Source organism: Somniosus microcephalus, chromosome 13 (assembly GCF_052327205.1).
Source record: "Somniosus microcephalus isolate GS21.2 chromosome 13, FLI_Smic_1.0, whole genome shotgun sequence".
NCBI classification, from domain to species: Eukaryota; Metazoa; Chordata; class Chondrichthyes; order Squaliformes; family Somniosidae; genus Somniosus; species Somniosus microcephalus.
In genome coordinates this window covers 165,110,729-165,129,279 of record NC_140999.1, presented here as the reverse complement: position 1 = coordinate 165,129,279, position 18,551 = coordinate 165,110,729, and the positions used below count along the sequence as shown (strand labels likewise).

General features: G+C 43.2%; 1 long non-coding RNA gene across 1 annotated transcript in view; it reads left to right on the top strand.

Annotated features, from left to right (window-relative positions):
- Positions 1–17,923, top strand: part of LOC147108750 (uncharacterized) — a 53,409-nt gene extending 35,486 nt beyond the window's left edge. Inside the window, exons 2-3 of the long non-coding RNA XR_015080643.1 lie at positions 6,666–7,884; positions 16,577–17,923. This is a non-coding gene — a long non-coding RNA (uncharacterized LOC147108750). The remainder of the gene's footprint in view (positions 1–6,665; positions 7,885–16,576) is intronic.
- The last annotated feature ends 628 nt before the right edge of the window (positions 17,924–18,551 follow it).

Sequence of the window (18,551 nt, the reverse complement as noted above, 5' to 3'; positions counted from 1 at the left end):
GTGCCGCAGCGTGTGGCGCTGCGGCACGTTGCGCTGCGATATTCAGTTTCAGTGCCCTAAGAGGGACGCGGAGCGCCTTGAGCCTCGCCCCATGCCCCTCGAGGGGCAATGAAACTGAATATCTGACGATCGCTAAAGCCTCAAACGCTGCGCTAAATCCTGCGCTCAAACGACTTTTGCGCCACTTTGGCGCCCCAACCCAATTTCTAGGCCATAGAGTCATAGAGTTATACAGCACAGAAAGAGGCCCTTCAGCCCATTGCGCCCGGCCGGCCATCAAGCCCTGTCTAATCTAATCCCATTTGGTCCGTAACCTTGTATGCTATGGCATTAAGTGCTCATCCAAATGCTTCTTGAATGTTGTGAGGGTTCCTGCCTCTACCACCCTTTCAGGCAGTGAGTTCCAGATTCCAACCACCCTCTGGGTGAAAAAGTTCTTCCTCGAATCCCCTCTAAACCTCCTGCCCCTTACCTTGAATCTATGCCCCCTTGTTATTGACCCCTCTACTAAGGGAAAAAGTTCCTTTCTATCTACCCTATCTATGCCCCTCATAATTTTGTACACCTCAATCTGGTCCCCCCTCAGCCTTCTCTGCTCCAAGGAAAACAACCCCAGCCTGTCCAGTCTTTCTTCATAGCTGAAGCGCTCCAGCCCAGGTAACATCCTGGTGAATCTCCTCTGCACCCTCTCCAAAGCAATCACATCCTTCCTATAGTGTGGCGACCAGAACTGCACACAGTATTCCAGCTGTGGCCTAACCAGCGTTTTGTACAGCTCCATCATAACCTCCCTGCTCTTATATTCTATGCCTCAGCTTATGAAGGCAAGTATCCCATATGCCTTTTTAACCACCTTATCCACCTGTTCTGCTGCCTTCAGGGATCTATGTACATGCACACCAAGGTCCTTCTGATCCTCTGTCTTTCCTAGGGTCTTACCTTTCATTGTGTATTCCCTTGCCTTGTTAGTCCCTCCAAAATGCATCACCTCACACTTTTCAGGGTTAAATTCCATTTGCCACTGTTCCGCCCATCTGACCAACCCATCTATATCATCCTGCAGACTGAGGCTTCCCTCCTCGCTATTTACCACCCCACCAATTTTCATGTCATCTGCGAACTTACTGATCATCCCTTTTACATTCACATCCAAATCATTAATGTAGACCACAAACAGCAAGGGACCCAGCACCGATCCCTGCGGTACCCCACTGGACACAGGTTTCAAGTCACAAAAACAACCTTCGACCATCACCCTCTGCCTTCTGCCACTAAGCCAGTTTTGGATCCAATGTGCCAAGGCACCCTGGATCCCATGGGCTCTTACCTTCTTGATCAGTCTCCTATGCGGGGCTTTATCGAAAGCCTTACTGAAATCCATGTATACCACATCCACTGCACTACCCTCATCCACACACCTAGTCACCCCCTCGAAAAATTCAATCAAATTGGTCAGACATGATCTTCCCTGATTAATCCTTGCCTCTCCAAGTGGAGACTAATTCTGTCCCTCAGAATTTTTTCCAATAATTTCCCTACCACTGATGTTAGGCTCACTGGCCTGTAATTCCCTGGTTTATCCCTACTATCCTTCTTGAATAATGGTACTACGTTAGCTGTTCTCCAGTCCTCTGGCACATCCCCTGTGGCCAGAGAGGTTCTGAAAATTTGTGTCAGAGCCCCTGCAATTTCCTCCTTTGCCTCACACAGCAGCCTGGGATACATCTCGTCCGGGCCTGGGGATTTATCCACTTTTAAGCCTGCTAAAACTGCTAGTACCTCCTCCCTCTCGATGCTAATATGTTCAAGTATATCACAGTCCCCCTGCCCGATTTCTATGTCTACATCGTCCTTCTCCATAGTGAACACAGATGCAAAAAATTCATTTAAAACCCCACCTACATCTTCTGGCTCCACACACAGATTGCCACTTTGGTCCCTAATGGGCCCTACTCTTTCTCTAGTTATCCTCTTGCCCTTAATATACTTATAAAACACCTTAGGATTTTCCTTTATTTTGCTCGCCAGTGTTATTTCATGGCCCTCCTCGCTCTCCTAATTTCTTTTTTAAGTATCCCACTGCACTTTTTATACTCCTCTATGGCTTCCTCTGTCTTTAGTCCTTTGTATCTGCCAAAAGCCCCCCTTTTTTTCCTAATCCATTCTCGTATATCCCTTGACATCCAAGGTTCCCTGGGCTTGTTGGTCCCACCCTTGACCTTTACGGGAACATGTTGCCATTGTACTCTCTCAATTTCCTTTCTGAAAGACTCCCATTGCTCCGATGTGGATTTTCCTACAAGTAGCTGATCCCAGTCCACTTTGGCCAGATCCTGCCTTATCATATTAAAATCGGCCTTCCCCCAATTTAGAACCTTTATTTCCGGTCCATCTCTGTCCTTTTCCATGACTACCTTAAATCTCACCGAATTATGGTCACTGTCACCAAAGTGCTCACCTACTAACACTTCTACCACTTGCCCGGCCACATTCCCTAGAATTAGGTCCAGTACCGCCCCCTCTCTTGTAGGACTTTCTACATGCTGGCTCAAAAAGCTCTCCTGGATGCACTTTAAGAATTCTGCACCCTCTAAGCCTTTCACACTCTGACTATCCCAGTTAATATTGGGGAAGTTGAAATCCCCCACTATTATTACCCTATTATTTGCACATTTCTCTGAGATTTGCCTAAATATCTGTTCCTCTATCTCCCCCTGACTGTTTGGGGGCCTATAGTACACTCCCAGCAAAGTGCTTGCCCCCTTTTAGTTTTTAAGTTCTACCCATATGGCCTCATCAGAGGAACCTGTTAATATATCATCCCTCCTTACAGCAGTAATTGACTCCTTAATTAATAATGCGACACCCCCTCCTCTTTTACACCCCCCTATGTCTCGCCTGAAGATTCTATACACTGGAATATTGAGCTGCCAGTCTTGCCCCTCCCTCAACCATGTCTCCGTGATAGCAACAATATCATACTCCCATGTGTTCATCAACACCTTCAGTTCATCCACCTTAATTCGCAAGACTCCTTGCATTAAAATAAATGCCATCCAGCCTTGCCCTACTCCCTTGTGCCGTTACATATTTGCTCTGCCTTCCAAGCTGACTTGTTTTTTCCTCTATATTTGGCCGTACATCACCCCCTATTATAGCTCCACTCTGTATCCCATCCCCCTGCCAAGTTAGTTTAAACCCCCCCCCCCCCCCCCACCCCCCCAACCCAAACAGTGCTAGCAAACCTCCCTGCAAGGATATTCATCCCGTTCTGGTTCAGGTGCAACCCGTCTGACTTGTACAAGTCCCACCTTCCCCAGAAGCAGACCCAGTGATCCAGGAAACTAAAGCCTTCCCTCCTGCACCAACTCTTTAGCCACGCATTCATCTGCTCTATCCTCCTATTCCTATACTCACTAGCACGTGGCACCGGGAGTAATCCAGAGATTACAACCTTTGAGGTCCTGCTCTTTAATCTGCTACCTAGCTCCCTAAATTCTTGCTGCAGGACCTCATCCCTCTTCCTACCCATGTCGTTGGTCCCAATGTGAACCACGACCTCTGACTGTTCACCCTCCCCCTTCAGAATGTAATTTATAGTTTATTTAAAAAGTGTGATTTAAAAAAAAAAAAATTATTTGAAGGTTTACTGCTATTTTGGGGCCCATAGTATTTATAAGTTTTGACAGGTCTTCCTGTTAATCATATGAATGGGCTTTTCCCTCCTCCGATTGGCTGCCCATGGCTCACGTGATCCCAGGGGACGCATCGCACTAACTACGCCCCTGGGACACGCAAGCACTGTGCGCCGGCAGCTGGGCCAGGCCCCGGAGCGGAATTCCACGGGGCCCTACAACTCAACTGCCGGCGCGCAAGGTAAGTGCTTGCACCCGCGGGAAGCCCCCAACCCGAATTTCTGGGCCGATAATGTTAACGAGATGCCGTTTTCAACACTGCAGAAGAAATTTGGTCTGTTTCTATGCTGTAACATTCTATTGGGATTGAGCAGTAGACTGGGATTTTACTTGGTGGATAATGTGGAGAAATGCTGAATGGCCTGTTTCTATGCTGTAACATTCTGTGATTCTATAATTAATTTCATATTTGAGTTGAGGAAAGTAGTCCAAGTAGGGATTTCTTTGCTTAAAGATAGAAAACTGCAATATTTTTCTAAATATTAAATTGCAAGCACTGTGTGGAAATAATATTGACTCTTTCAACTTTTCAATAACATGAATTATAATATTAAACAGTGTCAGTCGCGGCTCAGTTGGTATAACCGTTGCCTGTGAGTCAGAAAGTTGTGGGTTCAAGTCCCACTCCAGAGACTTCAGCACAAAAATCTAGGCTGACACTCCAGTGCAGTACTGAGGGAGTGCTGCACTGTCAGAGGTGCCCTCTTTTGGATGAGACGTTAAACCGAGGCCCCGTCTGCTGTCTCAGGTGGATGTAAAAGATCCCACGGCACTATTTCGAAGAAGAGCAGGAGCTTTATCCCCAGTGTCCTGGCCAATATTTATCCCTTAATCAACATCACTAAAACAGATTATCTGGCCATTACCACAGTGCTGTTTGTGGGAGCTTGTTGCTAATGACTGGAATGAGTAATTGCAATTAAACAAAAATGATTGCAGGGGGATTAAATATGTGGGGTTACGGGGATAGGGTGGGATATGTGTTGGTGTAGGGGTTACGGGGATCGGGTGGGATATGTGTCGGTGCAGGCTCGATGGGCCGAAATGGCCTCTATCTGCACTGTGGGGTTTCTGTGATCTGTGATCTGTGATGTGTTCCAGAATTTAGTCCCAGAATGGTAGGCTTAATAATGATCATTTATGTCTTGACTGATGGAAACATTTGCAAACTTTCTGATTCCAAATGTGCAGGACTTGCTCCACCTGTTGGAAAGCAAACTGAGTGTTCCTTTTGTTGTGGGACAGCAGACCTCTAGATGGCACTTCCTGATGATAATCTGTGTTGCACTTTGGACTGAGATAAACTCCTTATCACATCAATCAGATCACAAAGTGCTTCACACACAATGGGGGAGAAATTCATTATAGCCCAGTTTGGGTCACTAACTTTTAAAAGTTTGGAAAATTAGCACCAGGCGCTAATGTTTCTAACCGCTTAAAAAATTTGGTTTTACACTCCAGGAAGGAAGTGGAGCACTAAATCAAGTGCAATTGGCAGCCGGCGGGGCGGAGACTTCAGCATCGCTGCACACTGGGCTGTGCAGCGCTGCCACGTTCAAAGGCTCCTTCCCTCTCTTAAAGGAAAGGGCCATCGCTGCAGGCTTTGCAATATAAAATGTACCTACCTGGACCACCAAGGCAGCCACGATCCCATGCGATCAGCCCGGCACTCAAGCAGATTGCCAGGCTGATCGATCGCGGGCAGGAACCTGCGAAAAAAAGCGGAACAAGAAAGGTAAGTTTATTTTTACTTACCTTGGCTATCTCGCCTTTAATCATCGCTTCCAAAGCGGCTGGCCGACCGATGCACATCTCCTGCTGCTGTCGATGTTTTTGCCCAGCACTGCTGCAGGGGGCGGAAGTCAATTTCGGATCTGGGGTGTTACTGGGGCGATGTGCACGCCGATGATGTCTCGATCTCCGGGCGAAGGAGATCGGGGCACAACGCCGTAGCACCGCCGCAAAACTCCTGCCGAATATGGCGGGAGTTGATGTCAGCACTGCGCCCAATCACAAAGCCATTTGCACCCCATTAGCGCCCCCCGGGGGAGGTGCAAAGGCACCCAATTTCGCTCAATGAATTACTTTTAAGTGCAGTTATGTTTCCAATGTAGGTGAACTAAATGCAAAATGATCTTCTAAAACAGAGATCTGGAGAAGCAAATTATATCTTATTAGGAAGAAAAAATAATTTTTGAGGAACAATTGTACCTGATAAATATTTTTGTTACGCAAGTAGAAAATGAAACCCTCAATTTTCCCCATAGGATTTATTAAGGCTCATTAACAAAATACTCTATTGCAATCTTCATTAGTGAGCACTGGAGTACACCAGATATTTTGAATAATTGTACATTTAGTAAGTTAAGTTAAATTACATACAGACTTATTCTGTGTTGTGTCTTTCATAATTGCTGAGGTAATTTTTTTTTAACTTTCAACCAGAATTCTGCAGCTCTGGTTCCTATTAATGTGCATTTTTAACCAATTTACCTAAATATTGACACCTCATGCTAAACATTTGGAATGTTCAGTCTTTTCTTGGCTAATATTTTAATGCGTTATTCTCCCTTAGTTAGATTCCCACATCCATGGTTGACGAAGAGGCCAGATGGAATTTAGTGCAAAGCTTGGTCAATGCTGCTTCGTAACTGGCCAGGAGAGGGAATACCAATTGGTTGAATTGACTCTAACTTCTAATTAATTCTTCTTCTCCCAATGAAATTCCTTGGCTTCAAATGTTGCACCCCAGGTAACTCTTACTGAGATCTGAAACTCGCTTTGTTGGGGCTTTCAGGTTCAAACCTGAGTCCTACTTCTGTGTGGGGCTTAGTGGCATTAAACTTAATGGAAGTAAAGAGACAGAAACATTAGAAGGAAAGAACTTATACAAAAGACATTTATCATAAAATAGATATAAAAACAGAGACTGTAAATTTGTTGATACACTTATTATACTCTTTTTGTCAGAAAAATCGCATGGCATGTGGAGAATGAGGTCACCGAGGGAGCCTCGCCCGTCCGTCCGCTGACCAACTGCTTGTCTCCGAGTCGGACCTCGTCGAATTCGACGCCTATTAGTCAGCTGACTGAAGAGTTGGTGCGGTTCACCTGTGCCTCAGACCCATCTGCCAGACAATGCCGACCCAACACTCAGATTATATCGCAGATTATAAGGAGCAGCCGAAGGAAGATTATCGGTCACAGTTGGAATGGACGGTTTACCGTACGTACAGCTCTGCACAGAAGTGGTCCATAGGCTGGTTCAGTCCCTAGACTGAAGCCGCTGACGGGTGGGACTACCCCAGATGCCCCGTCGGCAGAGACGACTCCCAAGAGAAGGAAGGACCGGAAAGGCACTTCAGGGAGGAACATGGCGACTTCAGGGAGGAACATGGCGACTTCATCAACTAAACCGGCTGGAAGGATGAACAGGGGAGGGCGATTCAATAAGAGTCTCGCCGTCTTCGCGATCTTCTTGTACATTACAGGCGCTTCTGCTGACACGGAAGGAAACAAGACAAAGATGCGTAAAGCGGTGCTCTGCGAGTTTGATAAGGAAAATCTGAACTGTGGGTGTAGTCCGAAGCCCAAATATTGTGTCTCCATTCACGCTCCCATCAGCTGGTGTCTTCACCAGGTTCAGTGTTCCCCGCCTCAAGGGAACACCCTTGTTTGCAACAACGGCATGAATGGCAACATCACGAAGCAATCCATCGTTATCCGGCACAATAATCAATTTCCGTGCAGCATCTACTACTGCCAACTGTATCGGTGCTCCTTGGCTGCAGGAGTTCAGGGACAGGATGGAGAGGGGAACAGAACATCCGCTAATAGCATTCCACCAGGGAAAAACGGAGAAAACGTAACAATCCAGAACGACACCAAGATCAGGGATGTTCTTATGCATGTTGGTGGTGTTGTCGTTGCTGTTGGTGCTTTTGCTCTGTTAATAATATGGTGCTTGAAGAAAAGAGCCTGGATTTCCAAACATTTCAGGTATCTGAGGAGGAACACAGCCAGGAACCCTGCCCATTTGAATGCAGAGAACGGGATAGAGCGTAATCGGAACGCCGATGCGGACTATGAACTCGAACAGGGAGAGTCGTTCGTCCCCGACACATCCGAAACTTCTGTTTAACTTTTCAGCTCCGTGTAAAGGTTGAGCAGACTGGACCTAGAATGAGAGGTGATCTTATTGAAACATATAAGATACTGAGGGGGCTCGACAGGGTAGATGCAGAGAGGCCATTTCCCCTGGGGAAATCTAGAACTGGGGGCACAGTCTCAGAATAAAGGGTCACCCTTTTCGAACTGAGATGAGGAGGAATTTCTTCTCTCAGAGGATCGTAAATCTGTGGAATTCTCTGCAGCAGAGAGCTGTGGAGGCTGGGTCATTAAATACATTTAAGGTGGAGATAGACAGATTTTTGCAAGATAAGGGAGTGAAGGGTTATGGGGAGCAGGCAGGGAAGTGGCTTTGAGCCCAAGATCAGTCATGATCTTATTGAATGGCGGAGCAGGCTCAAGGGGCCAAGTGGCCTATTCCTGCTCCTATTTCTTATGTTCTTATGAGGGCCAGGGAAAAAAAGGAGAAAATAAATAAGCTAGAAAATAATTTACTTAAGAGTGACTTCTGGAGTTGTACATACAAACATATGAAATCGATGGGTAGGAAAAGACCAGCTGGTCCATTGAGACTGCCTCACACAACCGTGATGCCTGGAGTATCACGATTAGGCACCCATTCCCACGAGCACATTTACCCACCATCAGACATGTAAACTCCTGGGAGAGGCAATACAAACCAGGAGAAAAATCCAAGGCCAATCAGGGAAACAAAAAAACCTGGGAAATTCCTCCCTGACCCCCTTAGATGATTGAAACTGGTCCAGGGGACCATAGCCCATGTATATAGCACCTGGTATTTTACCTACCTTTTTTAAGACGTGATTTTCTTCCCAATTCCGAATTGGTCCAGCACTATCTTTAAGGTTTAAATACCTCTGATGTCTAAATTCTCTAATGGTGCTTAGGACTGTAATTCCACCAATTTATTTCGAATACTTCTTGCATTTGCTTAAAAGCATTTTAAGGGTATATCTGCTAGTTGAATTAAGGTTACTTTTCCTTTGTATCTTTGCCCCTCGGCCGTAGAATGGTTGGGCGTTTCACTGAGATTACCTACCGTAGAGAAGCCGGACACACAATTGTCTATTCTAACCCAAACTTAATTAGTTTAAATACTTGCTAATGGCTGTCTCAAAATTGCCAGCTAATGTCTGAGCTGCTGCACGATTAAGATGGAGGTCATCCCTCCTTGAAAGCTTATCTATTCCTTGGAAAGTACTCCAGTTATCTATGAAGGTCAGTTTTTCCCTCTTGCACAGGTCCTGTAGCTAGATGTTAAAACTGATGATGCGACTATTCCTCTCCAAAGAATCTCCCTTCACTGGCAGTAGGCGTGAGATGCACACCTTTGCTCCTTTATCCCTTAATGTATTGATCAGGTCTTTGCACTTCTGTTAAACAAACAAATCCATACCCATGATATAATTTGTACCTACATGAAGTGCAATCACAGTTCTAGCTTTCTCACCTTTCGTAAGATTGTCCATTCTGTCCTGCTCAATGCTTAGACCAATCTCACTCATTTTACCCTCAGCTTTTCAACTTCAAAAGCCACAGATGGGCTCTTTCTAAAACTATTGCTGTTAATGCTTTTCAGGCAGGCCTAGGATATTCCTAGGACATGGTCTTCAATTTGCTAGTCTGAATCTCAACAGAATATCATTTACCAAATCAGTGGGTGTGCTTCAAAAGCTGGGATTATTCTTGCCATGGTTACATATATTTCAAGATCGATATAGATGAAAAATGCAATTCGGCCCTCTGTTGTTCATCCATCCTGGAATAACCTAATGTCCCTGTTCTGGACTTAGTACATGCAGATAGCACCCTCTAGTGGTAGTTAGTGTATAGCAGTGTTAGTATATAGCAGTATGTTATTTGACCTTCCTGTTTGACCTGGAAGTAGTATTCCAGGAAGAACCTGCTGAGTTATGAAGAAGCTCACATGAGGGATTCTCAATCCTGTTGCATCCTTCTCATACGCTAGGCAAGACGCAATGTCTGTGAGTATCCTTGTTTAGTAACATGATAACAACCTTGTCAATGTAGTATTTTGACAATACTTTGGAAAATTTATCTGCAAATGGTTGAATTTTACTGCCAAATATTTGCAAGCAACTGAATTTACAATTTTAGTAGATAAAAGAATCAATTTTAAATCTAGGTCAGGTCTTCTACCTTTTACACAAAACATGATGCAGCAGATATTGTGATTTTAAGGATATGTCCCTACCATTAAAAGTAATTTTTCCTAAAACTCTATTTCTTGGCAATACAATCAGATTTCATTATTGCAAAGTCATGGTGACAGGCAAACAAGTTTATTCATCAACAGTTCTTCTCATCGAAGTTCCAGGTGCTTTGCTTGTTAAAATGAAGTACCAGGAAAACAGAGGTGGTTGTTTACAGCATTTGTTGCAATGAGGTTTGAATATACTGCCCATGCATTATCCTTTTAGTATCTGCACTGAAGGCAAGAAAACAGTAGGAGGCGGCAAAGTATGGTTTACTGAAGTGCAATGCAATTTGCTTTTTTGCTTTTATCCAGTGCCTTCAGAAAGCTGGAGTGGAATTTTACCCCATTAAAAATAAATGAGGGAATTTCATCCCATGGTGTTAAATACCAAAAGGCAAAGAAAGAAATAAACCCATGAAATCAACAAGCAAAATGTTATTGTCTGAATAAAATTGATTGGTAAGGTAGTAACAGCATTTTGTCAGTGTGTAATGTGTCATGCCTGTGTTTGCTTCGATCTGTATTTCAGAGACAAAACTGATGGAAATCTGTACTTGACAGGATGGTCTGGTGGCACAAGATATTCACACACACAGAAACCCCACAGTGCAGATAGAGGCCATTTCGGCCCATCGAGCCTGCACCGACACATATCCCACCCGATCCCCGTAACCCCCACATATCCCCGTAACCCCACGTATTTAATCCCCCTAACACTAAGGGTCAATTTATCATAGCCAATCAACCTAACCCGCACATCTTTGGACTGTGGGAGGAAACCGGAGCACCCGGAGAAAACCCACGCAAACACGGGGAGAATGTGCAAACTCCACACAGACAGTCACCCGAGGCCGGATTCGAACCCGGGTCCCTGGCGCTGTGAGGCAACAGTGCTAACCACTATGCCACCATTCCATCCCTTGCTCTACTGATCTCAGCTCTCCTGTTACGGGGAGGCACGGAAAAAGGACAGGTGCTGCCCCACAATCTGATAGGGAATCTTGCGAGTCTTGTGTATTTTGTTTTGGCCGTTAAGAGGAGACCTAAGGAGGTGCATTGCATGGAAGGTCTTGTTTGGGGGAACAAGCCACGAAAAAGAGAGTGTAACATTCTCATAAAAAATATTCCTTAGGGAAAAATCTGTGGTGCCAAGGGATTATTTGAATGAAAATAGGAAGAAATAAATATTTATACAACTGATTAACATGTTAAAAGTACAGTTAAGATTCAATGGGATTATCATGCAGTAACTACTTTCTTGATTTTTTTTTTTTTTACAAAGGGCTGCTTGTTGCACAGATATTTGCTTTGCTTCTTATACATCTGTAGGGGGATCAGTAGAAAATTAAAACACAAATCCCAATGCTGCATTTTTAATATTTTACTTACAGATCTATCGTGGTGCTGCTCATGGCGAGGCAAAAGATATACTAAAGTGTGGTGTCTTGAAGTATGACAGGAAGTAAATGTGATGCTTACAGGAAGTGTGTGAAGCATGCAAGCCATTTAATTCATTACTAACAGATCTCCCATGGTTTTCAGTTTTAAAATGCAAGGAGCCTGCCTGCCTGTTTCCAGCAGGAGGCTGCTTTTTACTTGGAATAATCTTTAAATAAACTTAAATTTAAATATACTGAAGCTTACATACAACAAACTGACCTGAGAGATGGAGCTTGGCGGCGCAGCAGCACCACTTTTTATTAGGAGGACTAAAAGGCAAGTATGCTTGTAAATATGCATACCTTGCATTACACCCACGATGACATCCAGGCATGACAAAACCATGAGACACAAAGTAACTGCAATAAGCAGGAAATGCACATTAGACACAAACTTCTTATTTTATAGATATAATTTTGAGACCATGCTGCGGGTGCAGAGCCTTGCCCACCATTTCTCGTGCGGTGCCAACTCCGAAAATAAGCCCTACAAACATAGAGAAAGAAAAATAATTGATTATTCAGTAAAAAGATACCACTCATTTATTTTCCAAGCATGTTCATACAAATTGAACTCTATTAGATAGCGTAAAATGCTGAACTACCAAACCATTTCTATATATTTCTATATGATTTATGCATTGTAATAAAAACAATAGTCTTTTCACTACCAGTTCAGGCAGATACTTTCTGAATGGCACTATGTTCCGGTTGATATGACATTAGCCCTGTAGGCTGTTTTGTCTGTTGATTGCTGAGAATAATTGGGCCGCATTTTGCGGTCAGCGGCAAATGAACGACGCTCGCCGTTCATTACGTTTACTGCTTTTTGAGGGCATTTGCGCGGCAACTCACAGTCATTGGGAGTCTGATACAGCTTGGTGCCCTCTACAGGGGATCTGGGACCTATGTGAACAGGGAAAGCAACAGCAGTCTCTTCAACCAATCAGCTTGAAGAATCCTTACTGAGGCGCACATAGTTTAAACCAGGAAGTGTAAGTTAATTCAATGCACAGAAAGCAAAATAAAGAGAGGGAAAGAAAGATGGGATTAAGAGAAAGAGATAAAAGAGATAGAAAGAAAAAAGTTTAAAAACAAGTAATTAAAAAAATTTAAATCTCCAACAATAATTAAAATCTGAAGGAATGAGACTCCACGCTTGTAAAAGTTAAATTTCAGTGCCAGAGAGTTTTGGCAGTAATTAAGACTTATCATGCCATTAAAAATTAATTTACACTTGAATGGATAAGCCCTAACTTTTTCTGTTGTGTTTAGTGGTTAAGTACCGCAATTTCATGCCCTTCATGCATTTGAATGTAGAATCTTTTGGCAAGATACCGTTCTAGCGAATCTTGTGGAGGAACAGGACAAATCAGACGGCAACTTCCTGATTTCCACATTAAACTGCGCATGTGCAGACGCCGGACTTTGCTGTCAGATTTACTCTTGAGCGCTGATAGCCTCACCATTATCCTTGCTACAGAATCTGGGCCATTATCTTTGTTTTGTTGAACTTATTGAATTGTATCCTTGCCATTCTCAAAATGCTAAATATTTTATTATGAAATTTGATTGTTTAAGCAAAAAAAAGAGCAGTGCGTACTAGGTTAGTGCTATATATATGAAGTGTCATTAGTTCTGTCCTAAATATAAACCTGGTCTGCTGGCAGCATAGCATTATTCCTCTGTCTCCCTCTTCAATGGGGAAATCCCATTCACTCCAATCCACTACAAACCCGGAGAATCCTCTCTCCTATCCATGACTGGGAATTAAACATACCAGGTTATTTAACAATCAGGAAGGACAGGCAGGAAGGGAGAGGAGGTGGGGTGGCTATGTTAATAAAGGAAGGAATCACTATAATACAGAGAAATGATATTGGGTCAAAGGAGCAGGATAGTGAAACAGTTTGGGTGGAGGTAAGGAATAATAAGGGGAAAAAAACACTAGTGGGTGTAGTCTATAGGCCTCCGAACAGTTGCAACTCTGTTGGACGGAGTATTAATCAGGAAATAGTTGAGGCTTGTAATAAGGGAACAGCTATAATTATGGGGGATTTTAATTATCATATTAACTGGACAAATCAAATTGGGCAGAGCAGCCTTGAGGAAGAGTTCATTGAGTGTATTAGGGATGGGTTTCTTGAGCAGTATGTAACTGAACCGACCAGGGGGCAAGCAACCTTAGATCTGGTCCTGTGTAATGAGACGGGATTAATTAAAAATGTCCTAGTAAAGGATCCCCTTGGAATGAGTGACCATAACATGGTTGAATTCCATATTCAATTAGAGGGTGAGAAGGTTGGATCTCAAACAAGCGTGCTGAGCTTGAATAAAGGAGACTATGAAGGTATGAGAGCGGAATTAATTAGAGTGGACTGGGAAAATAGATTAAAGGGTAAGACGGTACATGACCAGTGGTGTACATTTAAGGAGTTATTTTACAACTTCCAAAAAAAATATATTCCACTGAGGAAAAAAGGGTGTAAAAGAAAAGATAGCCATCCGTGGCTAAGTAAAGTAATTAAGGATAGTATCCGACTAAAAACAAGGGCATATAAGGTAGCCAAATCTAGTGGGAGGATGGAAGATTGGGAAGTCTTTAAAAGACAGCAAAAAATAACAAAAAGATTGATTAAGAAAGGGAAGATAGATTATGAAAGTAAATTAGCAAAAAATATAAAAACAGACAGTAAAAGTTTCTATAGTTATATAAAAAGAAAAAGGGTGGCTAAAGTAAATGTTGGTCCCTTAGAGGATGAGACCGGGAAATTAATGGTGGGAAACATGGAGATGGCAAAAACACTGAACAATTATTTTGTATCAGTCTTTACAGTAGAGGACACTAAGAATATCCCAACACTGGACAAACAGGGGGCTCTAGGGGGGGGAGGAACTAAATACAATTAAAATCACTAAGGAAGTGGTACTTGGTAAAATAATGGGACTCAAGGCGGATAAATCCCCTGGACCTGATGGCTTGCATCCTAGGGTCTTGAGGGAAGTAGCAGTAGGGATTGTGGATGCATTGGTAATAATTTTCCAAAACTCACTGGGCTCAGCAAAGGTCCCGGCAGATTGGAAAACTGCTAATGTAACACCCTTATTTAAAAAGGGTAGTAGGCAGAAGGCTGGAAACTATAGACCTGTTAGCCTAACATCTGTGGTTGGTAAAATGTTAGAGTCCATTATTAAGGAGACAGTAACGGGACATTTGGATAAACATAATTTAATAGGGCAAACTCAGCATAGTTTCATGAAGGGGAAGTCATGTTTAACAAATTTGCTTGAGTTTTTTGAGGAAGTAACATACAGGGTGGATAAAGGGGAACCAGTGGACGTAGTGTATTTAGACTTCCAAAAGGCATTTGACAAGGTGCCACACAAAAGATTATTGCTCAAGATAAAAAATCACGGGATTGGGGGTAATATTCTGGCGTGGGTGGAGGATTGGCTCTCTAACAGAAAGCAGAGAGTTGGGATAAATGGTTCGTTCTCAGATTGGCAACCAGTAACTAGTGGTGTTCCGCAGGGGTCAGTGCTGGGTCCCCAACTCTTTACAATCTATATTAACGATTTGGAGGAGGGGACCGAGTGTAACATATCAAAGTTTGCAGATGATACAAAGATGGGACAGAAAGTAGTGAGTGAGGAGGACATAAAAAACCTGCAAAGGGACATAGACAGGCTAAGTAAGTGGGCAGAGATTTGGCAGATGGAATACAATACTGGAAAGTGTGAGGTTATGCACTTTGGCAGGAAAAATCATAGAGCAAGTTATTATCTTAATGGCAAGAAACTGGAAAGTACTGTAGTACAAAGGGATCTGGGGGTCCTGGTGCACGAAACTCAAAAAGTTAGTATGCAGGTGCAGCAAGTGATTAAGAAGGCCAATGGAATGTTGGCTTTTATTGCTAGGGGGTTGGAATATAAAAACAGGGAGGTATTGCTGCAGTTGTACAAGGTATTGGTGAGGCCGCACCTGGAATACTGCATACAGTTTTGGTGTCCATACTTAAGAAAAGACATACTTGCTCTCGAGTCAGTACAAAGAAGGTTCACTCGGTTAATCCCGGGGATGAGGGGGTGGTCATATGAGGAGAGGTTGAGTAGATTGGGACTCTACTCATTGGAGTTCAGAAGAATGAGAGGCGATCTTATTGAAACATATAAGATTGTGAAGGGGCTTGATCGGGTGGATGCGGTGAGGATGTTCCCAATGATGGGTGAAACTAGAACTAGGGGGCATAATCTTAAAATAAGGGGCTGCTCATTCAAAACTGAGATGAGGAGAAACTTCTTCACTCAGAGGGTGGTAGGTTTGTGGAATTTGCTGCCCCAGAAAGCTGTGGAAGCTACATCATTAAATAAATTTAAAACAGAAATAGATAGTTTCCTAGAAGTAAAGGGAATTAAGGGTTACGGGGAGCGGGCAGGAAATTGGACATGAGTCTAGGTTCGGAATGGTCATGGCCCTGTGGGTAGTGGAGTGGGCCCAGGGGCCGTGTAGCCTTGTTCTGCTCCTACTGTGTTCTAATTCTGTTAGATTTCAGGAGATGGTTTTATTCCTGTTCCTGGCTGGGGTGGAGATCGCCTTTACAGAAGGTAAGTACTGTAGAAAATATAGGGACAGAGTGATCTCCTGGAAGAATTTCGATCGCCTAGATGGGTCGGAGAGGAATTTCCCAGATTTTTTTCTCCCAAATTGGCCATTGGGTCTTTATCTGGTTTTTCGCCTCTCCCGGGAGATCACATGGGTTCGGGTGGATGCAGAGTGATAGAAGATTTGAGGTTAGGATCAGATCAGCCATGATCTTATTGAATGGTGGAGCAGGCTCGAGGGGCCGATTGGCCTACTCCTGCTCCTATTTCTTATGTTCTTATGTTCTTATGTTGTTTGCCCACCACTCTGCTTGCAATGTCCTGATTTATTCTCCCCATTCCAGTAAATTACTCAAAAAGGTGTAAGGGCTGGGATTTCCCAACTTCCATTATTGTAAACATGCATTTTTTTCTATGTGAAAAATACCTTCCAAAACGCCTACCAAAAACTGCCGTTCTCTTTTATATTACAGGACTCCTAAAATGACAAGCTTCATGTCTTACAGAAGCCAACTTTGCTGGAAATAAACACTGACTTAATGTCCTACTTCCTTAGAAGGTGTAAATCGGGAAGAAAAGAATTGGGATAACAGGCTGCAATCTTTAACTATATTTAGTTACAATGTACAACATTTTTGCATCAAGGATTTTTCTATTTTAATCAATTGGAGTTTTGTGCTCAATAGCAGAAAACTAAAGAAACAGTGGAATAATATAGCAGGGCAAATAGCAATTATAACATAATTTTAGTTTCATAACTTTGGTCAAAAGTAGTTGCCAAAGGAGATATTTTCCTCAGCAATCCGTACTCAACAAATGCAATAGGTATCACAGATATCATGTAAGATTAAAGATCCCATTTCCTGAATGCGGTATTCACTTCTGAATTTCTTGCTCTTTATGATATCCATTGTCATACAGATAATGTGAGATTGTCCTATACATGTCCTTACTTAGGATAGAGTTGCATGCAAACATTAGAGAGAGAAGCAGTGTTACTTCAATCTCCCATTGTAAACAGGGTAGAATTCCAAGTACACGAATCCCAATTCCATTGTTTAAAGTTTAAGCAAATGCAATATATGCTATTGTTAGGCACCATTTTATCACACTGTCTCCTGCAGCATTCCTGTCTGATAGTCTTGTCAACTCAAAATGTCATTGTTCTCTCTGTTATACCAATCTACCCTAATCTTATCTGTTCAAATTCTTTTTAAATATGAAAAAAGTCAGGACAATCAAATGTTATTTGCCTTAGTGTGATGTGTATGTCCCTAGTGCTTTTTACACCAGTGCTTCCCCATGGTAATAGTGTATGATTTGTGTGATCTGCAGCTTAACCTTGTACTTTTTCTAGGTGCAGGAATAAGTGAGGTGGCTACTTTATCTCCATGACAACCTCTTGGGATTGAGATGGCCATCCACCTACATTACCTAGGTCCTGAGAAATCCCAGCTATTGGCTCTGCTACTCATGCAGCTGCAGGAGCTGTCTGGCCCTGCCTCCTTTCTCCCACATTTGCTGGCATTGGAGTGGATTGGCAGGAGGGTCCAGCTACTGTTCTCAGAGATAACACCATCATTCCACATTCCTGCCAGACCCCTGCTGCTGGGCACTGCCTCACCTTGGCCATTGATGGGCATGACAATAGATTTGATGGCAGAGAGGTGTGATAAAGGGCAGTTAGAAAGATTACCTGTAATCATCTGGCAGTTTTCTCTGACTATATATGCTGTGCCTGTATGCTTCTCTCCACTTCACCTGACGAAGGAGCAGCACTCCGAAAGCTTGTGATTTCAAATAAAGCTGTTGGACTATAACCTGGTGTTGTGTGACTTCCTACATAAGATAGTGTGATGGGGAATAAAGATTACGAAGTGAACACATGTACTTCCCATAAGGTAGTGGTGGTCAATCCCACCTTGACTACCCCAATGAGGTCTCTGAACTTCTTCCTCACTTGCATCCAGGTCCTCTGTGTGTTGTTTTATTATTGACATGGTTTGCCACCTTCTGCTGTGTACATTGTGTGGCTGCTTCCTGAGATTTGTGCCCTGGCATGTCACTGATGATCATCATCCTCTGTTTCACTTGCTGCAGTAACACTTCCACTGAAGGATCATTGATGTTTGGAGCACATGGTACACCCCCACTTTTCTAAGAGCAAAAATTCAAGATAAATTGAGTTGAAAAGTTCATCTGCTTCAAAAAAGCCTAACTCTTTATATAAATCTAGGTTTCAACCTTGTGCATTATCCTGCATGAAAAATACGCAGTCTCATGTTGTCATACTTCATTGGCTGTAAAGCGCTTTGAGATGTCCGGTGGTCGTGAAAGGTGCTATATAAATGCAAGTCTTTCTTTCTTACTGTGCTTTACTTACCAATCAGAAGAAACATATGGGAGAATTATAAAAGGTGAATCTATCCTTTGTTAACGCTTGACTTC